Genomic DNA, 27,821 nt, shown 5'->3' with positions numbered 1-27,821 from the left:
TTGAGTTTTCTTCGGTGGAAAAAACTTTTGATAAAACGCAAGAGCCAATGTCTCCCAATTGGTGATTTCCAAGACGGTGCGGTCAAGGCTATTGATCCAAAGCTTGGCCTTGTATTTCAAAGAAAAAGGGAAAAGTATTTCCCTTATTTGGGCTAGAGTGACGCCCGTTTGTCAGATCATGAACCAATAGTCACAAAAATTTTGCACATGCAAATTGGGATCCTCCAAAGGAATTCCCCCAAATTGTTTTCTCTCCACAAGGCTAATGAAAGCTTGTTTGATCTCGAATTCCGGTGCGGTAATTTGAGTAGTGGTGATACCGGCCGGAAGCATGGCCGCGGTGGGCTTTAAGTGATCGGAAAATTTCACCATCTTTTTGGTAGTAGATGGTGGTGGTGGTGGTGGAGATGATGATCAACTAGAAACCTCCTCCTATTCAAGAACATCTAGATCGTCTAAGTAAGACTTTCTATCACTTTCAACTTGTATGGGAGAATCGGCTTCTTTCTGTAGATACCCAGTATCTGCACCTTCCAAAAACCACCCGATGATGATCGGACTATAACGTGTTTTTGATATGCGTGCATGGATTGGCTATTCATGAGACGGTTTAGTGCACTACTCGGATATGAAAAATGATTTCAAAAGTTTTCTAACTTCATTTGCATTAAAATAACACTATTTAGAGTTAAAACCTTCTTCGGACCCAAAACCGACTCAGAAACCAGCAACTCGAGTCAACTTGAATCAACCCGAGTCAAACTAAATCTCGAATGTCGGAAATAATTCCATGAATGTCTTTATCATGTCATTTACATTAAAATGAACCTATTTAGAGTTAAACCGACACCGGGCCAAAACCCGACTCGAAATTCAAATCCCGACTCACACGGGTCAAACCCGAGTCAAAGACACAAAATACCTACCCCAAATATCACCCAAGAGTAAGCTTACACGGTTAAGCAAACCTCAAAGACCACAAATCACAACCAACAAAACATTGGTTAGAATAAATGCAAAATCCAAATTTCTGAAAGGGATAATACACCCCTTCAGTCACAAGGTAGCTCGCGCCTCTTTAGGCTGTCTGCTTAGTTTATACGCAAACTCAACCAACCTACCTTCCCACATTTCTCAATAAATACCAACCTTCATACACCATAATCAACACGCGAACTTTCGCCCCTCACCTCTCCCTTAAACTTCTAGACTCGACTTCCTAAGTCACAAAATCGACACGTGTTTATGACCTACCGATCGTAAACACAAGCCTTACACATATTGTTTGGTACCGTCGCCGTGCATTCGACCGATCCATTTGACCAACTCAACATTAATCAACATGTTTTAATTAACATACTTTCAACATATTTTCAAAACAAAATCCTTTTTAAGGCACACTTTTAAACTTCTTGATCGTGAGTAGTTGCTACGAGCAAACCGTCTCTAAAGTCGTCTATGTCGCAAACATCATACACATAAGTTTGAGGGTGTAAACAACTCATTTATTTCATGTCTTTATCATTTTTATGATTTTATAAGCATGAATGATGCATAACACGATTCAAATATAGGTTAGACGAGCCAAAACCGAGTTTTGGTCCGAGACAGAAGCCCCTTGCTATGCAAAGAGGCTCGCGCCTCATGTGGGTTATCGGGTCAGACTCATCCGTGTTTGTTCTCGTCTTTTCTCTTTATTTCATTTCTTATTTGTAATCGGTTTTTACCATTTCAAATGTTCCAAATCATTTTTATGACAAACTTTTTAACCATAAATCATAATCACCCTTGGTTCTTTATACCATGACGGTTTATTCCGTGACTCGATGATATTATCGGTTAATTACATTTTAATGGGTATTTTAACACCATTTTCTTTTATTTAGCCTTTTTCTCATTTGTTTACATTTGTAAACATATTAGTCATAATTCATAATCATCCTTGGTTCTTTATACCATGTCGGTTTAATCCGAGTACGATGACAAACTTGACTAATTACAAAGAAATGAACTTAACATATTTAGTTCAAATCAAACATTTTACATTTCTATATGTAAACTATGCTTTTCAAACATGCAAATACGACAACGAATATTACTAACATAATAGTAATTATTCCGAGTCATGTAAACAACATTTGCAAATCTTTCATCATAAATACGGTTTTAAATAACCTTTTCATGAACCAGGAGAAGCCCCCTTAGGCCGACTCATGGATCGCGCCCCAAAAGGTCGTCTGTTTTCATATTCCAAAAACCCAGGTAGACCTCTTCCCCTCGCCAATAGGCTCGCGCCCCAATGGGACTGCCTGGTGCTGTTCTGCCTAATTTTTAGCACTTGTCTAGGACGATCCCGATTACGGTTAATCTGAATACATGACGGATCATATTGACAAGTTATCATTTTTACACTTTGTCATTTGACACACTTTTTCAAATAAATGTATCGTGTTAAGCATCATAACCCGAATTTGGTAAATGGGTGTTTAATTTCCGTTTTCACATGCAAATCAATCTAAATCCAACTTTGACACCAATTTCTTGGTACATGCATAAACAACCGACTTAGGAAATATTCACATGTTAGGTTAAGCTTTTGGATGCGCATTCATGCATTTAAACCGTTATATCAACTTTTACACTTAAACCACCACGATCGATCAGTAGAGGCCGCTAACGCGGGCGGGATTGGGTGTCCGATTAAAGGGCTTCCCAATACGTACCCTCACCCCTTACTCAGGACCTTTGGATAGTGGATGGCCTTATCCAGGGCGTACGAGAGTCATTATAGGCATAGAATGCTAAAAGGGGGACGAGTCCTTATCTTTAGTACCTATGTGAAACACCGCTTTTTGCCTTGATTGACCTAGGTATAAAGTGGATTAGAATGGGTTACAAGCATTCCACAAATGCTTGGTGGCGACTCCGAACATCTCTAATCTTTTCAAGACCTTTACAGAGACAAAACCGACCGATCTAAAGCGATCCGGTCGAAAGCATTTTTACGCCACCGAGCGTGGCTTTCAAAAGACCGCTGCATGTCCACAGTTTGGCTTAGCGTGCAGGTGGCCTGTGACTATGGACCGGTAGGTGGCCCCCAAATCCACAGACCGGCTTGTGGCCCATGTCCACAGATTGGCGACTCCGCTGGGGAAAACTAGGACACTTGTGTCTTTGTGATCCTTAGAGGTGAAAATCGAATGAGGTCATGGTTAAAGTGCATTAATTGATATAACGGTCATAAGTCGGGTTCCTTGTCCGGGCCCACAACCTAACCCTTTTCGACCAATTGGCTCGTCGCGTCGGCGTGAGTTTTCTCATCCCCGCGTTTCGAATCCCGATTGAGTCAAGCATACCATTGATGTTACACATTTTTGTTTCGTCAAAGAGCTTTCACTTTCTTCGTGAACGACGCTAGGGCACCCTCCTTATACATTTTGTTTGGATTGGTATCCGTCTCGAAAATCGGGGTTTGATTGCTTGGTGTGTAACCCACCCTTTTAAGCCAAAACTCGTGTCAACATTATGCATAATATAATGAACTGTGAGTGCTTATGTGTTATGTAATTATAAGTACTTCCGTTTCATTTTCAAACTTTCAAAAACACCCTTTTGCGGCGTTATAATGGCCATTTCAAACCTCGGTCTTTCGTCGACCGTTGCACGCCTTTTTAGGCCGTCGTAATGACGATTTTCAAACCCGGTTTTTACAACCGTTTCAAAACACCTTTTTCATGCCATTGTATTGGCCATTTCAAAACCTCGGTCTTTTGCCGACCGTTTCATTTTAACACGCCTTTTTAGGCCGTCGTATTGACGATTTTAAAACCCTATTTTCTACAACCATTTCAACACGCCTTTCTAGGCCGTCGTAATGATGATTTTCAAACCCAGTTTTTTACAATCGTTTCAAATACACCTTTTCATGCCGTTATAATGGACTTTTCAAACCTCGGTTTTTATAACCATTTCAATCACATTCTTATGTCGTTGTAATGACGATTTCAAACCCTGGTTTTCAAAAACCATTTCTAAAGTCCCCTTTTACATCGCCATAATGGTCGTTTCAAACCTCGATCCCTCGCCGACCGTTGCATTATCAAAGCGCTCTTTTACGCCGTCGTACTGAAGAATTCTACCCTTGATGAATTTTTATAATTCGAAATCAATTTTCAAACAAAAACGTTTTTCAAACCGATGTAATGACAATTTCAACCCATGCAACTTCCCAAATTTCAAATCTCGTTTTCGAAATAAAATTTGGCTTTTCTAAGCCGTCGTAATGACGATTTCAATCCTCACAATTTCCAATTTCAAACCTTGAAAACCAATTTAACCGTTATCCAATTTCCAATTTCAAATCATTTGAAAACAAATTTGACCGTTTTCAAATTCAAATTCAAAATCGATTCTTTGAAAACCAATTTAACCGTTTTCAAATTTCCAATTTCAAGTCATTTGAAAACAAATTTGACCGTTTTCAAATTTCAAATTCAAAATCAATTCTTTGAAAACTAATTTAACCGTTTTCAAATTTCAATTCAATTTCAAATCATTTGAAAACTAATTTAACCGTTTTCAAATTTCAATTCAAAATCGAACCTTTGAAAACAAATTTAACCGTTTTCAGATTTCAAATCAAAACTCAAATCTTTGAAAACAAATTTAACCGTTTTCAAATTTCAATTCGAAATCGAATCTTTGAAAACAAATTTAACCGTTTTCAAATTTCAAATCCAATTTCAAATCATTTGAAAACAAGTTTAACCGTTTTCAAATTTCAATTCAAAGTCAAATCATTGAAAACAAATTTAACCGTTTTCACGGCCATTGTGATGACGATTCCAAATCCCTCAATTCTCGATTCTCAAATCTGTGATACGGAATTTCAAAAACCGTCTTTGGAAACAACACATTGTTTTCAGAGCCGCCGCAATTTCAACTCAAATCGTCTTTTGAAAACAAACTTAAGACAACTCTTTCAACTGGCCGACCTTCTAAAGATCCCCACTCTTTGGAAGTCGTCCATTAAACGACAAACGAATCTTTTTGAAAATTTCTATTTTTGAAAATTTCAATCCACCATTCCGATTCAGCCTCGAGTCGATTAGAGTCCAGTCGATTTCAAGTCAAGTCGTCTAGATAACGTCGAGTCTCTCCCGAAGTTAGTACGTACCTTCTGGTCTAGTTCATGTCGCCTAATTGTCGAGGCATCTCCAATGGAGTTAGCAAAGTCAAAAACCTCTCGGGTATTTAAACCCGTAATTTCCCTTACATTACGGGTCAAAGGCAAACTTTGTGTACATGTCTTCTCCAACGGCGTCACACCAGCAACAAAGCTCCAAATCTTGTCGTAAGTCATCTGTCTAGGCATCACTATGCCAACATCGACACTCGAGTCTAAGTTCAAAGTCATGCACCAAGAGTTCAAACAGAAGAGGTCATTCGCGATCTTTAATGAACTCATAACCTAGTCACACCGCCGCGTCTTCACGACATAACTGTCTTTTATATATGTGTCGCAATTGCCTTTGTTTGTGCAATCCCATGTCAAGACAATTTATAACGCCTATCGTTATGTCAAATAGGAATCCCTTGGGTGCCATCGATCGCCAACCAGGAACTCAAGAAGCCGATCAATCTTCATCCGCCATGACTCCTGCCGCAACCAACAACATGGTCCTTCGACTCCTAGCTACCGTGGAAAACTTGAGCACTCGTCTCTCCCAAGTTGAGGACAAAATGATAACCGGGAATTTTCCCTCTTCTGATATTGAGCAAAAGGTTAAGCTCCTTGAAAACTGGCTACTTGCCAACGACAAAACCAAAACCAGACGACCTCATAGGTCCTTCCCAGATTTGGGTATGCCTTATGCCACGGCCTTGGAAAGGCTAATCTCCAAAGGAAAGCTCAAACCGGTTGGCCCAACTCCGGGCCCTCTACCAAACAAGCGAGGACGTAGGTGGGACGGAAAACTGTTTTGTCAATATCACCAAGGTCGCGGACATGACACTGAAATGTTTCTCCCCCTAAAAGGCGTTATCCTTAACATGAATGAAAAGGGTGAGTTACCATTACCTCCCTCAAAATACAACAAGAATAACCCTCCAAAATACCCTATTGGACACAGTCAGGAATCTTCCCTAGACTGCTCTCTCCTAATCTCTCCTGACGATGAGTAAATTCATGCAATTGATGAGGATGACATACAAAGCGGTATAATGATGCTCTCCATCTCCATCAACAACATATTCTCAAAGCTTCAAGTGGCTATCGATGATTTGAACACTCGGGTAGCTAATTTGGATGAGAGGTTTGATAGTACCCAAAATGAACCTGGCCACCAAGGAGAAAACCAACCCTCCGTTCACCAACCAATAGCTGTTGAAAATGAGGAGTCATCCGATGGTTTCCACATCCACGAACCTACCAACAAAGAAATCACCTCACCAAAATCCCTTTCAAAATATCAAGCAACATCCCCAAAACTTCCCATTGACAATGACCAAATCCTGTTTCCACCCAGGATTGACAAAATCAAAAACAAAAACAAAACTCACAAAAACATCCCAAAAAACACCAATGTTGGAACCATGGGAAAACATCAAAGGGTATTAACAGATCTGAGAATAACATATGGCACCGCTCTGGAGATTCTTGCTTCAGAAGGAATGCTCCAACCCATTGGTCCGACTCCGGACAAACCTGAACACAAAAGAGCCCGATTCTGGGATGTTAATGCCTATTGCCAATATCATCAAGGCAAGGGCCATGACACCGAAACTTGTTTCAAACTCAAGCATGCCATTCAGGATATGATTGAAGCTGGCAAAATCATAATTGCACCTCTCAGTCAAGACAATCCTACTGGATGTCTCAAGTCAAACAACAAGGTTGAGCGTTCACAAAGGACATTCACCAAACTCAACACAACCTATACCGCAGCTCTTCAAAAGCTTATGACTGAAGGGAAGCTACGACCGATCAGACCCACCCCGGATCCTTCTGATGCTAAGAAGTCCCGTTTCTGGGACGGCAATGTCTATTGCCAATATCATCAAGGAAAAGGTCATGACACTTAAACATGCTTCAAGCTGAAACATGCTATTCAAAATATAATCGACAACCATGAACTGGTAGCTTCATCCCTAGGCTTACCAAGTGATTAAAGCAACCCTCATGAACATCTCTTTCTGGAAGGAAATAAAAGCCTCATGGACTATTGTCCTCTTATCATTCCCAACAACGAGAGCGAAGTGCTCAAGTTGGTTAATGCTCAAGACTAGATATTCAAGCCGCTGGATGCTGCGAAAAAGACCATCGAGGAGGAACATGATGATTAGGAGTCCGTATCTACGATTGAGTGTGAGTCCGAGTCCGAGTCTTAGGCTTTCTCATATCTATCCTAATATTTGTCCTTATATTCCTAAGTGGCAAACTGGGGGGCTGTCCCCATGAGTCACATGTATTCATCGAATCTGTGCTAATATCTTATTTATCTAAATAAAAGCACAATTTCCAATTTTCATATATCTTTTATATTCTCCCTTTACCATTTCTCATGACAACGAGAATTGATTTAAGAATTGATTTAAAACAAACAACATGTTCCAATTCAATGTGAGTACACTCGAGTGACGTTCCATACCGAGTAAGCAGAGGACTCGAAACTCCGTGTCCATTTTCTTTACCTATTCCATGTCTGGAAATAGAGACCTTTCATTAGCGCCCAATATAGAACGAGGTTCTATCAACGGGATTCTATGACAAACCCTGATAACAAACCAAGAACATCTCCTTGTTCATGATCAATGACGGAAGGCAAGCCCATTTCCTCACAAAAACATCCCATCACCAAATATCAACCTCTCACCAACGGGTACATCCCCGTCTGCACCTCTACCTTCCACGGATGAAGGACGGCAAAAAAACAAAAGGCCAAAATCAAAGGCCCAAGCCAATATCCATTAACCTAAAGCCAAAGTAAAAGGCCAAAATCAAAGGTCCAAGCCAATATCCATTCACCCAAAGCCAAAGCTCAAGGCCAACGCAAAAACCAAGGCCAAAAGTAATTCACTCAAGGCCAAAGCCAAAGTCAAAGTCAAAGCAGAAACCAAAGTCAATTCACTCAAAGCAAAAGCCAAAGCCAAAGGCTACTCACCCAACGTCAAGGCCAAGACCCAAGCCAAAATCAAAACAAAACAAGATTAAAACCCTTTTCTCAAAAAAGCCAAAATCCAAAGAAAGCATCCAACACACAAAATCCATGACAAGTGAGTACAAAATACTAAGTTCAGGACCAACAAGTCCAAAGCACAGGACACATGAGTTCAAAACACCAAGTCCAGGACCAACAAGTCCAAAGCCCAGGACCTATGCGTCCAACAAGTCCAAAGCCCAGGACCCATGAGTCCAAAACACCAAATACCAAAACCTCAACCAAAACTGCTTGACCCCTAAGTCCTTCTAGAGACTGTTACAGGGAGACCTATCTAGGCTTCTGAGGATTCCCCTCAAGCTCGTAATATCACACCTTACCCTTTAAGGTCGGGACATGGGATTCTTATCCCAAGTTATTTACCAACCATTTCGTGCTCAGGCCACATCAAGCTTGAGGCCCCTTTCCGCACAACACTACAAGCCGTAACCCATCGGCCTAAACACCACAAAATACAAACTCCAGATTTTTATTTGTTAAACAAACCTATTATTACAAGGCTCCACATTCCATAATGTCGAAGCCATTTTCACGATGACCCATATACGGAGTCTTCAAAAACCATTGCTTTCTTAGAGTCCACTTTTTTAGTGTACTCACTTAACAAGAAACATTTTCACAAACTATGCCTTTTTTATCCATGATCAAGAGGTAATTCTCTCCAATCAACTTTCGAGTCACGAAACGGAATTTTCCGTCGTGACCCTCAACTCCAGATTTTTATCTGACAAACAAAACCATTATTACCAAGCTCCACATTCCATAATATTGAAGCCTTTTTCACCCTGGCCCAGATACGGAGTCCTCGAATGCTTTGCTACCGAGAACGGGACATACCCAATCTACCCTTAGGGTCCACTTTTTAGTGTGCTCACAAGATAAGAAACTTTTTCATAAATTACACCTCTTTGATTCATGATCGAGGAGAATTCTCTCAAATCAATTTTTCGAGTCAGTAAACGGCTTTTACAGTCGTGACCTACACAATTTAAGGTCTTAACAACTCTCTTAGGCACACATTCAGAACTACGATCTGGTTTGATTTCACTTCACGTGAATACGTAGGCAGTCCTTCAAGGACACAACCATACACCTCAAAATCACTTTAAGGTCCTAACAACTCGCTTAGGCACACACACACTCAGAACTAGGATCTGGTTTGATTTCGCAAACACGCGAATACGTAGGCAGTCCTATTACAAGGGCACAACCACACACCCCACACACATTAAATTTTCAAACTTTCAACTTGCAACCCATTGCACACACACGCAGAACTACGATCTGGTTTGATTTCGCAAACACGCGAATACGTAGGCAGTCCTATTACAAGGGCACAACCGCACACCCATTTCAATCTCAACCATCAACATCAATCCTCAATAACCAGCTCAGAACTATGATCTAGTTTGATTTCGCACACACGCGAATACGTAGGCGGTCCTATTACAAGGGCACAACCGCACACTCATTTCATTCTCAACCATCAACATCAATCCTCAAAAGCAGCCCACCATGCTGCAAATTTTAATCTTATACCTCTTTACTGGGGGGGGGCTTCTTCCTTAAGACGTCGCCTATTCCTTACTTTATCAAAATCCCACCTTCTCACTCTGGGGGCTTCCCTTTCAAGACGCCACCCATCATTTATCCTTAAACATCTTTTGAGTCTCAGCTACAGTCCAAAATAAAATTGCCCATAGCCTATTGCTTGGTTCGGACGATGACAAGGTCTTGGTTCCGCTCTCCGAATCATCATACCTTAAGAAGGGATCTCAAACAAGCAAACGGGGGCAAAGATGTCTGGAGAAGATAATCAATGCATGTTCCCTAGCTGAGCGAACCTTCTACTCCAGGGATTTGATACACGTTGTCACCCTTTTCTTGGATAAGGAGTTTCACTTACATGTGCAAAGTCTGTCAGAATCATCCCTGTGTCGTGTCAACACTAAGTCTACATCACGTTCACGACCGCCTGTTTGTCAGTCTGTCAGTATGCGTCCATGTGAGTCAATTTCGCAACAGTCACGTGTCTCCAATCTGTCAAATCACAGATTTACGAGTAACAAGACTCAATTTTAAGCTCCACAACTTTCAAAACTTCTATCTCCCCTCGCGTGAGATATTACATGCTAGTTGCTTATATGCTAACTGCTCACATGCGTATGTGCTTACGTGCTTATATGCTTGCATTCAACGTGCTTGTCTATGCCACTGCGAGTATGTGTGGTCACTAACCATGCAGGAAATCTTGAGAAGACAAACTCACTCCAACTGAGTACTGGGTTCTTCCCAACAAACGGCGACCTATCTAGTCCAAGGGCTTTAACCCCGTCGATTACATGGCACACGCTACCTCCCAACGAGCAGCAACTCATATCCCCAGCGAATCCTGATAAGTGTCTAACTCCCCAGCGAGTGCCGATTTTCAAATGGAAGTCCCACATGCTATTTCCAACAGTTGATCTTTCGACCATCGATGGCTGGCGGGCCTCGAAATGCACCTCCAACATGGCTGGCGAGCCTCAAAATGCACCACCTTCAACATGGCTAGTAAGCCTCAGAACGCACATTTAACATAGCTGGCGAGCCTCAAAACGCACTTTCAACATAGATGGCGAGCCTTTGCACGCACACAAGAAGCAATCCAAGGACATATCCCGAAGATGCCTAAGGTATGACTCCTTCCTATGGCTGGCGAGCCTCAAAACGCACCACCTTCAACATGGCTGGCGAGCCTTATAACGCACTGCGGCGGGCGAGCCCCTTTGCATCCGCATCAAGCTGGCGAGCCTTTGTCCGCAAACAAGATACAACTCAAGGACGTATCCCGAAGATGCCTCGGGTACGACTCCTTATCACAGCTAGCGAGCCTTTGTCCGCAAACAACTCAAGGACGTATCCCGAAGATGCTTCAGGTACGACTCCTTATCACAGCTGGTGAGCCTTTGTCCGCAAACGCGCAAGGACATATCCCGAAGATGCCTCAGGTATGATTCCTTCTTATGGCTGGCGAGCCTTTATACGTAGTCCAATGGACTTTAAACGACCCGAATCGGAACTCGACAGACTCTAAACTGTTCCCGACGGCAGTTCCTTGACTCGAATCCCCGAGTCGCCCCGACGTCGCCCTTCCCGACGGCAAGTCCTTCGCTCAAACCCTTTTGAGTCGCCTCGACATCGCAATGGTCTTCAGGTTGTAATCTTCGATTGACCTGGAGATCATACTTTGACTTTTGCCCTGTCCAAGCCTCAGTCAAAGTGGGGGCATGGAGATACCCAGTATCTGCACCTTCCAAAAACCACTCGATGATGATCGGACTATAACGTATTTTTGATATGCGTGCGTGCATTGGCTATTCATGAGACAGTTTAGTACACTACTCGGATATGAAAAATGATTTCAAAAGTTTTCTAACTTCATTTGCATTGAAATAACACTATTTAGAGTTAAAACCGTCTTCGGACCCAAAATCGACTCAGAAACCCGCAACTCGAGTCAACCTGAATCAACCCGAGTCAAACTAAATATCGAATGTCGGAAATATTGCATGAATGTCTTTATCATGTCATTTCCATTAAAATGACCCTATTTAGAGCTAAACCGACACCGGGCCAAAACCCGACTCGAAATTCAAATCCAGACTCACACGTGTCAAATCCGAGTCAAAAACACAAAATACCTACCCCAAATATCACCCAAGAGTAAGCTTACACGGCTAACCAAACCTCAAAGACCACAAATCACAACCAACAAAACATTGGTTAGAAAAAATGCAAAATCCAAATTGTTGAAAGGGACAATACACCCGCTTGAGTCACAAGGTAGCTCGCGCCTCTTCAGGCTGTCTGCTTAGTTTCTACGCAAACTCAACCGACCTACCTTCCCACATTTCTCTAAAAATACCAACCTTCATACACCATAATCAACACGCGAACTTTCGTCCCTCACCACTCCCTTAAAATTCTACACTCGACTTCCTAAGTCACAAAATCGACACGTGTTTACGACCTACCGATCGTAAACACAAGCCTTAGATGTGACACCCCCATACTCCAAGTGCCTTACCAGTACCACTCAGGTATAAGAACATCACCATCTCGGTTTCCCAAGGCAATGATAATCAAATGACAATAACGAAACATAATTTAAATAGTAATAAATTTTAAGTGATTACAATCCAAATCCAAACTGATAAAAATACGGTACACGTTCTCAAAAACCAAATGTATCAAACTACTAAAATACGACAGCGGAAGACTCTAATCAGCTTGTGAAGACACATCCCAGCTAGCCCAAATGTCTCTAATCAAACCTGTTCAACAACTGCTCACCATCCCCGAATGGATCACCACAGTTTTACAAAACAAAGACGGGGTCAGTACTACTTACACAATACAAATCACGATATAACAAAGATCAAACAGCTCAATCGTCACATCCAAAACCCAGTCTCCATACACAATCTCCACATAACTGACTACACACTAAAGTGTATAGCCCTGCCAGAGTAGCCATGGCAACAGATACTCCACACCGCCAGTGGGGGACCGCAGCCGTACCCACCAAATCCCCGCTCATCTCCATCGAGCGATAAACCCAAGTCCATTAATGTGCACATCCCTTCTGTGGCGGGTTCCACAGAAGGCAAATTATGGGCGTGAAGCCACTCCCGCAAGTGACTCCACTCAGCCAGGGACACGCCCTGAAGAACACAGACAGATAAACAATAACTATAACACCAAAATCCACAACCGTCTGAATCAATCAACAAGATATAATCACAACCGTCTGAATCAAACAACAATCACTAACTACAGCACAATCACCACACATACCATGTAACTAATACCGAGTAGAGAAAACCCTACCTGGAATGCAACACAAACTGCAGACGATCTTAGCAGCTGTCTCAAAATCTCTCCTATACGAATCCTCCTCCTATCACATAATCATACAATTACTACATAGACAACTAATCATAAAAACTCCAATCCCAAAATTAGGGTTTAAGCAAAGTCAACCAAGCGCTATAAAATTGGTATGTAGGACTTACCCTTGACACAAGGATCACAAAACACAAAGAACAATGAAATCCGACCTCTCAAGCTCCGGGATTTGCCAATAATGCGGATGAAGAGAACAACGTAGTTTGAATCTCCTTTTTGAGTGTATTAGGTTTATAAAAGTTTTTATGAAAGATGACGACATATTATATATACTAATCCGCATTATTAACAAAACCCGTCAAAATATAACCCGCTAACCGAGCTACTCTATCGAGTAAGTAATGTACTCGATCGAGTGCCCCTTACTCGATCGAGTGCCAAGGCTACTCGATCGAGTACCCTACAGACAGAATACTGCTTCGTAAATCAAAACACCCTTACTCGACAGAGTAAGGCCCACTCGATAGAGTACCCAGAGACTCGTAAAACCGTAGTATTACAGTCTTCCCTCCTTAAAAAGAACTTCGTCCCCAAAGTTCAAACCACAACAAAACAAAAGCACACTAACTCTCTCCCGACGCAACAACAAAACAAAACTCAACATAAAACTTCCCAAAACATACGTACCAACCAAACTCAACCCGACTCAGACAACTACTAACTATAACCAAAAGCAACACAAAAGATGTAAAAACTCTTCGCGGCCATCTCCTACCCCCCTAAAAGAAACAAGGTTACGTCCTCGTAACCATACATACCTGATTAAAAAGAAACAGATAGCGCTCTCTCATGGCCTCCTCTGCCTCCCATGTAGCTTCCTCAACCTCATGATTAGACCAAAGAATCTTAAGCAAGACCGTCTCACCATGTCTAGTCTTCCTAACCTTCCGATCAAGAATCTATTTAGGCACCTCAAGATAAGACAAGGACTCATCTAGCTCTATGCTCTCCGCCTCTAACACACGTGACGGATCACTCACACACTTCCACATCTGAGACACATGAAACACATTATGTACCCTATCCAAAGCAGACGGTAAAGCCAAACGATAAGCAACCTCTCCAACTCGGTCTAAGATCTCATATGGTCATATGAACTTCTGACTCAGCTTGCCTTTCTTACCAAATCTCATGACCCCACGCATAGGAGACACTTTCAGAAGAACCTTGTCCCCAACCTGAAACTCTATATCCCGGCGATGTAGATCTGCATAACTCTTTTGTCTATCCTGAGCCGCTCTCATCCTCTCCCTGATCAGCTTAATCTGCTCAACCATCTCATGTACCATCTCTGGTCCTAAAACCACTGCATCAGCACTGTCATCCCAACAAATCAGACTCCTACATCTCCTCCCATATAAAGCCTCAAATGGTGCCATGCCAATCCTGGTGTGATAGCTGTTGTTGTAAGAAAACTCAATCAAATCTAACCTCTGTTCCCAGCTACCAGCAAAATCCATCACACAAGCTCGTAACATATCCTCAAGAGTCTTGATTGTCCTCTCTGTCTGACCATCTGTCGCAGGATGAAATATTGTACTCATCTTCAATGTAGTTCCCAAATACTCCTGCAACTCTTTCCAAAACCCTGAGATAAACCTCGAATCTCTGTCATATACTATGTCTTTAGGCACCCCGTGTAATCTCAGCACATTCTTCCAATAAGCCATAGCCAATTGTGTCTTAGTCCATGTATCTTTCATTGGCACAAAATAAGCTGACTTGGTCAATCGGTCCACTATAACCTATATCATGTTGTTACCCTGCAGACTCTTTGGCAAACCCACGATAAAATCCATATAATGGACTCCCACGCCCACGCAGGTATCTCTAAAGACTGAATCTTACCTTGTGGTCATCGCTGCTCCCCTTTAACTCTCTGACATGTCAAACAACGGGCCACAAACTCAGCTGTTTATTTCTTCATCCCAAGCCACCAGAAAGTCTTCTTTAAATCCTTGTATAGCTTGTCACCACCTGGATGTACCGAATATGGTGTACAATGTGCCTCTGTCATGATTGTCTTTTTCAGCTCCTCATCATTAGGGACGCACCACCTCTCATCAAACCTCAAGCTACCATCTGTATGAATAGAGAATCTAGACACTGTCCCTTTCTCTACTCAAGTTCTCCACTCTACCATCTTAGGATCCAACACTTGCTTATCACGAATATCATCATAAAGATCAGACCGGACCGTCAAATCTCCTATGGCATCCCAACCTCATCTCTCAATCTCATCAACGATATAGTTGTGCACAAAAAATGTACACTCTTCCTGCTCAAAGCATCTGCAACTACATTGGCCTTCCCTTTATGGTAGATAATGTCCATGTCATAATTGCCAATCAACTCCATCCACCTCCTCTGTCTCATGTTCTACTCCTTTTGAGTGAAGATGTACTTGAGACTCTTGTGATCTGAAAATACCTTAAAGGTTGCCCCATATAGGTAATGTCTCCAAATCTTGAGAGCAAACACAACTCCACCCAACTCCAGATCGTGTGTAGGATAATTCTCCTCATAAGGATTCAATTGCCTAGAAGGATAGGCAATCACTTTACCATTTTACATCAACACACATTCCAAACCATTCTTTGAAGCATCTGTATACACTTCAAAGTTTTCACTCCCTTCAGGCAATGCTAAGATTGGAGTTGTGGTCAACCGCTCCTTTAATGTTTGGAACGCCGTCTCACAACTCTCATCCCAACGAAACATGTTCTCTTTCCTCATCAAGGTTGTCAAAGGTCTAGAAATCTTGGAGAAATCTTTCACGAACCGTCGATAATATCCAACTAAACCCAAGAAACTCTTGATCTCAGCTACATTCTTTGGTGCTTCCCACTTGTTAACTGCCATAATCTTTGCCGGATCCACAGCTGCCCCATCCTTTAAAATCACATGCCCCAGAAAGGCAATTTTCTCCAACCAGAACTCACACTTGGACAACTTAGCATACAACTCATGCTCTCTCAATGTCTGCAACACAATCCTGAGATGTTCCTCATGTTCCTCCTTAGTCTTGGAAAAGACTAAGATGTTATCTATGAAAACCACCACAAACTTGTCCAAAAATTGACTGAAGACTCTGTTCATCAAATCCATAAACACAGCTGGCGCATTAGATAATCCAAACGGCATCACCATATACTCATAATGGCCATACCTCGACGTGAAAGCGGTCTTTGGTATGTCCTCCTCTCTAATCTTCACCTGATGGTACCCCGACCTCAAATCAATCTTGGAAAAGACTTTTGCACCACTCAACTGATCAAACAGGTCATCTATCCTTGGCATAGGATACTTGTTCTTTACCGTCACTCTGTTCAGCTCCCTATAATCTATGCACAACCTCAAGCTCCCATCTTTCTTCTTCACAAACAGAACTGGCGCTCCCCACGGTGATACACTAGGTCTATTGTATCCCCTCTTAATCAGATCATCTAACTACTTCCTGAGCTCCTCCAAATCCTTAGGACCCATCCGGTATGATGCCTTAGAGATTGGCCCCTTCCCCGGTTTTAGCTCCACACTGAAATCTATCTCCCTCTTCGGAGGCAACCCCGGAATCTCCTCTGGAAAAACATCTGGAAACTCCCCCACAACTGGTATCTACTCAACTGTCGGACTCTCCATCCTGTCATCTCTCACATGGCACAAGATCAACGGGCACCCCTTCCTCAGATAGGACTTCAAGGTCACAGCTGCAATCAACTTAACTTTGGGTTTGACAACAAACCCACGATAAGACACACTAATGCCCTTAGGACCTCTCAGAGACACTTTCTTTTGATGACAGTCTATCTTAGCTTTGTACTTTCCTAACCAATCCATCCCAACTATCATTTCAAAACCGTCTAAAGGAAACTCTAGCAAGTCTACATGTAGATCGACTTGCCCAACTATCATGGATACATCTCTATACAACCTCCCACACGATACAGACTCACCCGAAGGTATAAAAACTTCCTCTCTTACAGACTCATATTCTCTCAAACCCAACTGTTTAACATGACTCGAAGATACAAACGACTGTGATGCCCCCAAATCAAACAAAACAAAGGTATAAACACCATTAACAAGAAAAGTACTAGTGATAACATGAGCGTTGTCCTCAGTTGCTTTCTTCTCCATCATAAACAGCTTTCCACTGGTCTTCTGCCCACCTCCCTGGACAGTACTAGCTGAGGTAGCCGGCTTAGCACCCGACCCCTGGTTGTTGTTGGTGTTTGTAGCTGGCTTCTGATAAGAATTACCGCTATTGCGGTTACCTCCACCATTATTGCTCTGGTATCCCCGGTTGTTCCATGACCCAGCCGGTTTGTTGCTCACATAACTCTGTGCCGGCCCCTGTGAAAAGCTTCCCTGTCCCGGCCTCTAAAAACCCCCACTCACCGCACTGGTGCACTCATGTCTCTTGTGACCTACACCGCCACAGTTGTAACAAGTCATTCCCCAGCTACTGCTACTACTCCCAGGGCCACGCCCAAAGGAAGCCCCAGTACTAAACCCTGAACCAGATGAATATGCTCTCGCCTGAGTGTGGTTGCCCTTCTTGTAGTTAGATTGGCCACCACCCTCACTCTTAGCCTTTCTTTTCTCAGCACCTCTCTCTCGGGTCATCTCCACCAACCTCTCAGCCCTCCCAGCTCTCTCATAAGCTTCCTTAACATCTGTAAGGACTCCCACAGGTAGCTTCTCCATTATCTTGGGGGTCAACCCCTTCTCAAATCGCAAAGCTAGGTTCTCATCACTCAACCCCATATCCTCAGCATACCTAGCCTTCTCATTAAACTTACGGTAGTACTCAGCCACCGTCATGTCAGATGTCATCTTAAACTCATCGAACTCCTCTCTCATCTTGCTCCTCACATGTTCCGGTACGAACTCTCACCTCATGGCTCTCCTGAACTCATCCCAAGGTATAGCAGGTAGCCCCTGCTTCGCATACATATCCCTAGCATTCACCTTTACCTTGTCCCACCACTCACCTGCCGCTTCCCTCAGGTAGAACGCAGCTTGTTCTGCCTTCAACTCAACCGGGCAATGCACCAATTCCAGGATATTCTCCATCTCTCTGTGCCAACTATCTAGAAGCATTGGCTCCCCGGTCCCCTAATACTCTTTAGGGTTGAATCTCGCTATGTGGATGCTGATCTTTGAATGATCAACCTCCTTATCCTTCCCACTCTTTTCAACGCTTCCGTAAGAGCATCCTGGTGCTCCAACATCTTTACTATATCATCGGTGGTCATGTTCTCAGCTCTAACATACAGGGCGTTTCTCTTTGGCGGCATCTTGAAACTATATAAGAAAAGGTATATATAAACACGCAAACTATAACCCAAAACACGTATATAACATGCTTAGGATGCTTTTTGGGAGCTCTAAAGATCATAGATGGAGCATTTACCCAGGTGCATTAAGGGTCATTAATCACGCTCTTAGGATTCCTCAAGAAATTAAGGGAGGAATTAAGAGGAAATACCCGGAAACACACGACCCCGATCGGGGTGGGGTGGCCCCGATCGGGGGTGCATGCCTCTTGGCTTTTACGTTATCCTCTTCTCTCCTATAAATAGGAGAGGTATTCCAAGGCTTTGATAATCTCAATTTTTACGTCTCATTTTAGTTCTTCATAGCCTTAAGCAATATAATCTCTCAATAGTTTTCATATTAGTTTACAAATTAGTTAATCTTGTAGTTCTTAAACATTTGGTTATTATTACATTTCAAGCATTTGGTTCTATTTGTTTCTTCCATACAAGTTATTTCTATTAAGGTATTTCTATTTATAGTTTACATTTTACATTGCTATTTAGTTTATTATTAATCTCATTTCATTAGCATAATTTCCTTTACATGTTATATCACCTAATCTGTTTAGATCATAAAATCATGTTTATCACTTCTCTTAATATAGTTTACAATTTACATCTTAAAATGAGTAGCTAAATCTCTTAGTCTAAGGGCTAGGGGAGCCATGCATAAATTTAATATATAAACATGATAAAATAAGTTAATAATAATATTGTTCATATTGCTTCTATCACATGCTTGCATCGTCACGTTTAATCGTTGTTTAAGGCCTTATTCAAATGATTAAGTTTGTTCATTCGTTCTATAAGTCGAGAGGCACGGAATTGAATTAGACTAAGCATGTATAGTAGGACGACCTAGTCATGGACGAGAGTTTCTCTAGGACCTGGTCTATGGTTGATGCTAATGCCGCAAGGTGGGTATCTTTAAGCCTAAGCAATTGACAATGTTTTAGTACCGAATTTATCATAATCATATGTTTACTTTTGCATGTGTGACCCAAACCCCTTAGACTCTCTTTTATTATATAATCTACATCATCATTGTTATTAATCATCAAACAACCAAACCAAACCAAATCGTAATCAACCTTGATAAAAATCCACCCATAACAATTCACGACGTAATTCCCGTTTCCTTGTGTTCGACCCCTATTGCTACATTAACTTGTTGTTTAGGGTAATTATATTTGCATAGGTACGCGATTAACGGTTTTATTGGTTTTTGAATTGTCGATTTTTATCTTGTTTTCCTTTGTCTTGGGGAACACTTGTTCCTTGAGACCGTTACTTATCACTTCTCTAGAAATTGTTGTCTTATGCCCAGGTCCTCTCGAAGTGGAGAATTGCTTTCACCGGATTCCGATCCCGAGAAAACCTTTAGGAGAAGACGACGATTTTGGAAGGAAGTGAAAGAAGCTACTTCTCCCATACAAGTTGAAAGTGCTAGAAAGTCTTACTTAGACGATCTAGAAGCCCTTGAAGAGGAGGAGGTTTCAAGTTCATCATCTCCACCACCATCACCATCTACTACCAAAAAGATGGTGAAACTTTCCAATCATTCAAAGCCCACCGCGGCCATGCTTCCGGCCGAAATCACAACCACTCAAATCACGGCACCGGAATTCGAGATCAAGCCGGCTTTCATTAGCCTTGTGGAGAGGAAGCAATTTGGAGGAAGTCCTTTGGAGGATCCCAATTTGCATGTGCAAAATTTTTGTGACTATTGCTCCATGATCCGTCAAACGGGCGTCACCCAAGCCCAAATAAGGGAAATACTTTTCCCTTTCTCTTTGAAGGACAAGGCCAAGCTTTGGATCAATAGCCTTGACCGCACCGCCTTGGGAATCACCAATTGGGAGACATTAGCTCTTGCTTTTTATCAAAAGTTTTTTCCACCGGAGAAAACTCAAACTTTGAGGAGCCAAATCACCGGATTCCGTCAACAAGCTCTTGAGAGTTTATATGAAGCTTGGGAGAGGTACAAAGAGCTTCAAAGGCAATACCCACATCATGGGCTAGATTATTGGTTTCTAGCAATAATATTCTACAATGGATGTTGTGCCGAGTCCCGAAGGATTCTTGATTCCGCTAACAATGGGCGGTTTGATCAAATTGACACCGACCTTGCTCATGCCACGATCGAATCTATGGCGATCCATGATGCCCAATATGTCAATTCCCGAGTTGTGCCATCCAAAGGTAAAGAATAATCCTCCAACAACTCCGTCTTGCTAGCTCAAATTGCCTTACTCCAACAACAATTGGCGGAGAGAGATGCTAAAGATTCCATTCAACAACTCAATGTCGTGTCTTCAACAAGTCAAATCATTGTTTGTGATGGTTGCGGAGGTGCGGGTCATTATGCCGCACATTGTCGAGCCCCCATTGAAGAGGTAAATACTTTTCAAGCTTTTAGACAAAGTTCATATCCACCGGGTACATTTTCCAGCACTTATAACCCGAATTCAAAATTTCATCCGAACTTGTCTTACACTAGCAATAATGTGCTTAACCCTCAACCCCCACCACAACAAAATGTCTATGTTCCTCAAAAACAAAAGTATATCCCTCCGTCGGGTTATCAAAATCAACAAAGGCCCCCACAAAACAATTACCAACAAAATCCACCACAAAATGGCCAACATCAAGGAGTTGGTAATGTAACACCCAGGATTTGTAGGAGCGTTGTTGACCGACCTTGTTGACCAAACAGACCTTAGGAATGATTGGGTGAGGGATCAGACTGGTAATAGGAGACGTATTGGTTAGTTACTCGACCTAGCTGAGGCCACTCGGCCGAGTATCACCAATACTCGACCGAGTAGAGTCTACTCGGCCGAGTGTTCCTATACTCGACCGAGTATGGCTGCTGTCGACGCGTTAATATAAGTACGAGTTCGCGAGATTCATTTCTATTTTTCTCATTTCCTCGACAGTTTCTCTTTCTCTAACCCTAGACCATCTCCCTACTCTATCACTCCATAGCCTCATACCTTAAAGGGATTAGCTTAAACCCCTACCTTGGGAATGTCGGGATTCGCGGAGCAAGGAGGACGTGGGTGGTGGTTGTCTATGTCGTCACCGATGTGCAAGGGTGCTTAATGGAGTCGTGCGTGGCTATAAATGGAAGTCTTTCATGCTTTGTTATGAGGTAGGATTTCCTACTCAGTCTACTGTTAATTGATTGAGATTATGATTGTATTGTGATTCATGGTTATCCGCTGATCATCGGAGTATAGTGGTTGTGGTAATGATGGCGTTGTCATGTGACAGCAGCGATGCTGTGATTGGGATTGTGGTGGAGTCACTTGCGGGAGTGGCTTCACACCCTAGTTCGCCCTCCGTGGAACCCGCCACGGGAGGGGATGTGCACATTAAGGGACAGGGACTGTTAGTCGCTCGTTGAGGAGCTGGACTAGGTGGGGATGGGCTGCGGTCACCCACTGGCGGCGAGGATTACCTGTTGCGATGGGTAATCTGGCAGGGCTACACACTTCGTGTGTAGTCGGTGTTTGTACGAGGTGGTGAGTTTGGGATTGTGGATGATCAGCTATTTACTTTATTGTCTTATCTTATATTTGATTAGTCAGTACTGACCCCGTGTTGTTTTGTGGTATCTGCGGTGATCCATTCGGGGATGGTGAGCGGTTGGTTTAAGCGGTATTGTTGGTTCTTCTTTCTGGGATTGGAGGGATCGAGTCATCACGCTACTGGTCAAGAGTTGTAGAATCACTAGTGTTGTAATTGAACTTTATTTTAGAGACTTGAATAAAATGGTATTGTGACAGATATTCTATTAATGTAATATTGTCCTTGTATTGTCTAATTTGATCTACTTCCTCGAAAAACCGAGATGGTGACACCGTCATACACTGGAATGGTCCTTGGTAAGGCGTTCTGGTGTGCGGGGGTGTTACAAAGTGGTATCAGAGCCGACGATTTTGGAACCTGAACTAACGAAATTAATGAACATAGGGTGTCAATTAAAATGAACCTGGTGTATGTACGTTGGGAGCCCCAGCCGATGCTAGATTTTGGGTGAGTAGGCGCCCTCATTTCAAAATCATGGCCCCATCGGACTTAAGCCAGACACGGGAAAAGGGTAACTAGTGTGAGTCGTGGATTGCTAAGTGTTGTGTGTTGTGTGCATCTATTGTGTGCGTATCTATTACTAGAGTGGTATGTGTTAGATAGATGTGTGGAAAAGTGGAAGTGAATATGGAATTGTTGCAAGGTGTGATCAGTGACAAATTAATCAATTTGTTTTATGATGAATGTGTTAGGTGTGAAATTACTGTGTTACAAATGTGAATAATGTGTACGTCCGGTGATTAGCGTAGAGAAATGATGTGATATAGAGCTAAACCTGGTAGGTACCGTAATTAAATTGTGACATATGCCATATGGGTGCAGTAAAATAGTTTCTTGGCATAGTGAGGGATGAAGGTAGAAGTGATGATTGTTTGGAGATGAATGTACGGATACGTGTTGTTATGTGTTTACGTGGTAGGAATCAGTTTTAATTGTGACGAGCCGGAATCCCGGAACTCCGAACGATATTATTTGATTTTGCAGAACAAAGAAAAGTTACGAATCCTTCTTTATTTCGAAAAAATTCGACCGAGTAGATGCGAGTACTCGACCGAGTAGACCAAACTCGGCCGAGTATCAAGTTACATAACCGAGTACCCATTTTGTCAGAATAATAATCGACTCTGGTCTTAAAAACTCGACCGAGTAAGAATGGTACTCGACCGAGTAGTGCTCACTCGGCCGAGTATCCTAAATACTCGACCGAGTAGTGAACACTCGGCCGAGTACTCCCAACACTCGACCGAGTGTTCTTTGTAGTGAGCCTTTTTTGGGTTATACAAAAACCCTATTTTCGTGCCTTTCTTTCTTATTTCCGCCTCCCATCTTCATCTTTCCTTCTCTCTAAAACTCCATACTCTTCCTTCCTCAAGTTTTTGGGTAACATCTTGGCGTCACACTTGTTCTTAAGTGCCCTAAATCAGTTTAAGGTAAGATTTAAACTCAAATTCCTTCATTGTTTCAAAGACTTGGTGTATTAGCATGCCATATTTCGATTTCTTGTTAAAAACAATTGAAAATCAGTCTTAAATTTAGTGATTTTTTTTCGAATTCGACTACATATAGACTTTGTGTACATTTTGGTTAATTATTGTATGAGGTAAAAATCCAATTTCTGAATTCTAGGGTTAGCAAAAACGAAATTTTTCTTATTGCTGATGAGTATTTTCTGATTTGAAGCAATTTGGAAACTTGGGACTATGTGAATTGTAAAATACATGGTGATTTCTGATAGTTTATCTTGCAAAGCTTATTCCAAAATCGATATACAAGTAAAACAGTCCGTCCTTTGTGTTAAGAACTTTCAAGTGTCAATCCTTTGTTAAAAACGATTTTCTTGCAGTATGGTGAAAACTAGAGGTTTACCCAACAAGAGACCTCGCGCGAATGCCCAACTCGAGGCGGGGCAATGTAGCAGTGGGCCGGTTGTACCGCCGGTGGAGGCACATCCATCGGTAATTTTTGCTAACTTCGATCATCGTAAGGCTTTTGTGGCTCTTATGCGTCGTCCTTTTCGCCCCACCCGTTGTGTCAACCCTAGTATTCTTGAGACTCTGGGGATTAAGGAGGACATAGTTCACATTTTCAAGATTTTGGGCATGGAGGGGTTGTATCACTTGAGAAAGAAATCATACCCCCACTTGACCTTAGAGTTTTTGAGCTCTTTTGTTTATGATAGGAAGGGCAAGACCGTCTCTTTTCGCCTCATGAATGAGGATCATGAGCTTACCCTTGATGAGTTGGCTGACCATTTGGGTTTAGAGGCCGAGGATGATGACTACCTTAGTGACGTGGCCAAGAACAGTGGCGCACCTCAGTACCTTCCTTATTTGACCGTGCGGACCCGCCCTAAACCGTCGGTGCCATGTTGATTAATGATATCCACGTTTCCCTTCGTATGTTTCTAAGGATGTTGACACATGCGCTTTACTCGAGAGAGGACGTGAGTAAGCTCAATTCTCACGAATTCATGCTCCTTGTGTCCTACCTTAACCTCCACCGCCGGAAACCGTTTTACTACAGTGCTCCTGGTATAGTGTGCGCTAGTCTGGAGCGCATGGCACAGTCTGAGACCCGATTTATTGCTTGCGGGGCCATAGTGACCCGCCTAGCTCGGCCGACGACCGACTTTGAGGCCCCACCTCCCGAGGGGAATGAGTATGTTGAGGTTGTACCCACCATGGACGCCTTGATGCGGCGTCGAACCGATGGTTGAGGAAGATGGATGATGGGTCGTATGCTTGGAGGGTGAGGGTACTATGTGGATGGTGCTTCCGACCCACTCATCTCCCTGTTGATCATTTGGCCGAGTGGGAGCCTTGTGGCATCCCTAGACTGAGCCCCCGGGCCCCTACTGATCGACCCATGGATCCTCCCGGACTTACCCGAACCTGTTACAGTACATGAGGGACAGCAGCAGGCACCTCCCCCACCTAGGGAGCGTCGTGGAGTTAGGCAGCCTAGGGTAGACCCGGTTGTGTCTGAGCCCTCTTACTCTGCCCCCGACTCTTACCCTTACCACCCCTATCAGTACTCGCCGTACCCTACGGTGCATGACCCTAGGATGCGGCCTCGTGAGTGGGCGAGCGGATCTCTTCTACTTTGGTGCTCCGCAACCTACACGAGATGACCCTTAATCAGGGCATAGGGACTGATTTGGCACAGCCTGTATGGTGGAGAGGACCGGGAGTGGATACGGGAGTGTTCCACAGTTATGGGGTGGACCCTAGTTTGGAGACCTCCCGGAGGAGACGAGTTTGGCTACCTCGCAGACCGTGGGGAGCCAACTCCGTGATCACCGGGAGGGGACTACTCGGCGGCGGGTTTTCCAGTGCGGTACTTAAAGGCGCGGTGGTGGTGATGACATGGAGGAGGGTCCTCGTTGCTGATCTTGGATGTTAGACTTATTTAGTTGATTTCTTGGATGTTAGACTTAATTAGTGGTGATGGACTTGTTTTGTGGTGTCGGATTTATTGCCTCTTCTTTAGATGTTGCTTTCGGTATTTGGTACCTTCTGTTGGATGATTGTATTTGGCCATAAGGCCGTTACTTGGTTAACGTATGGAGACGTGTTTCATGTCACTTCAGGTAGAAATTAGTTATGTATTAAACCATTGTGAAGAATTGTTGCAGGTTGTTAGTGATAGCTAAGTGATATCGACAAAACGCTCTCTGGCGGGCATCACTCGACCGAGTATAGATTACTACTCGACCGAGTAGAGCTTACTCGGCCGAGTATTCCTATACTCGACCGAGTAGAGCGTACTCGACCGAGTAGTCTTTCATACTCGGCCGATTATTGCGACTTCAGAGGGACATTGGAAATTTGTTATGAAAATTTCATAATTACGTGATAATTGTGTGACAAAGCTTGCTAGATACTTGTTTTACTATGTTATACTAGATGACGTCCTACAGATGGATCATTATGGTATCATGGATTTGTGATTGTTGGTATCGGCTATAAATTTATGAATGTTTCGTTGTATAAAACAGGTTAGTTATTTTAAGGGGGGGAAATACCCTAGACATTTAATTATATGAAGGTAATACTTTACTCATATCACGTGCTCACTGTAAGAAGTGTTATACGTATGTATATGTTTAGTTACAATGATAATTGTTTCAATGAGGTTATGTATAGACCTGTTCTTTTTCAATTATCCTATATGTTAACTGTCGCTATAAGAGTATATATGTTGGTTGCTGAAGTATTTGGTTTTTATAAGTCACCAGAGTGTAATGTCGTAAAACAAGTTGAGCTACATGAGTTTATAAGTAATGTCGCCGTCATGTGGTACGTTTTAGCGTTGGGTTTGGGAAAACGATTACTGGTGAACTTCGGGGACGAAGTTCCTTTAAGAGGGGAGAGTAATGTCGCGGAATTAAGTATTTAATTATGTAAAATATGTGTTTAGTTATACCTATGATTTTGGAATTACATGTATGTAGTTAACATTCGGAATTTATGTTCATGTTTCCTTGAAGCGATAGCTATGTTGTATTCGGGTAATATGAAGATTATACTATACACGGATGTCTCAACTCAAGTTTTATGATAAGTATTTTATTTGTGAAATATGTATTTTATTTATGTGTAAGTATTTAATTTTATGAAATATTGGGGAATTATATGTATGTTAGGTGTTCACATTCGGAGTTACTGGATTACAATTATGTTTTCTTTAAGCCGCATCTATGTTGTATGTAATTAATATGAAAATTATATGGTGCATGGGTGTCAAGTATTATGAAGATTCGGTTCAGTTGATGATAATTGGTATACGTGTTCGGAATGTGGTGATGGTGTACTTAGGTACCTTATAAGGGTGTATCGCTTTGCTTTTGTATATTTAATATAAGCGTACGGAACGTGGTAGTTTACATTTGGGTATGGTTTCTTACATTGTGTAAAGTGTTTCAATTGCATACTTGTGTAAGTATAGGGTTGAATGCTGTTTTGACTAATCTCCGTATGTATATGTGTAAGTTGTGAGTAGCATTGTTTGGGAAGGTAGCGGTGATAAGCGATTGTTGTTGGATAAGATGGCTGATGATAATTGATGGATAATGTGAATTTGTGCACCTTTGTGAAGGTGGTTAAGGTCTTGGTACATAATTTTTTGCGGGGAGTGTCGTACGGGCTGAACTTCGGGGACGAAGTTCTTTTAAGGGGGGAAGATTGTAACACCCAGGATTTGTAGGAGCATTGTTGACCGACCTTGTTGACCAAACAGACCTTAGGAATGATTGGGTGAGGGATCAGACTGGTAATAGGAGACGTATTGGTTAGTTACTCGACCTAGCTGAGGCCACTCGGCCGAGTATCACTAATACTCGATCGAGTGGAGTCTACTCGGCCGAGTGTTCCTATACTCGACCGAGTATGGCTGCTGTCGACGCGTTAATATAAGTACGAGTTCGCGAGATTCATTTCTATTTTTCTCATTTCCTCGACAGTTTCTCTTTCTCTAACCCTAGACCATCTCCCTACTCTATCACTCCATAGCCTCATACCTTAAAGGGATTAGCTTAAACCCCTACCTTGGGAATGTCGGGATTCGCGGAGCAAGGAGGACGTGGGTGGTGGTTGTCTATGTCGTCACCGATGTGCAAGGGTGCTTAATGGAGTCGTGCGTGGCTATAAATGGAAGTCTTTCATGCTTTGTTATGAGGTAGGATTTCCTACTCAGTCTACTGTTAATTGATTGAGATTATGATTGTATTGTGATTCAT

The 27,821-nt window shown here is 42.5% G+C and overlaps 1 non-coding gene across 1 annotated transcript; it reads right to left on the bottom strand.

The window, feature by feature from the left end:
• Positions 1-20,403: 20,403 nt before the first annotated feature.
• On the bottom strand, positions 20,404-20,510 carry LOC141589408 (small nucleolar RNA R71). The gene has a single exon (XR_012520347.1). It is a non-coding gene; the product is annotated as a small nucleolar RNA R71 (small nucleolar RNA).
• Positions 20,511-27,821: the final 7,311 nt, after the last annotated feature.

Source organism: Silene latifolia, chromosome 6 (genome assembly GCF_048544455.1).
Source record: "Silene latifolia isolate original U9 population chromosome 6, ASM4854445v1, whole genome shotgun sequence".
Classification (NCBI taxonomy): Eukaryota; Viridiplantae; Streptophyta; class Magnoliopsida; order Caryophyllales; family Caryophyllaceae; genus Silene; species Silene latifolia.
The sequence above is the reverse complement of the archived record's forward strand: the minus strand, read 5'-3'. Positions and strand labels throughout refer to the sequence as shown.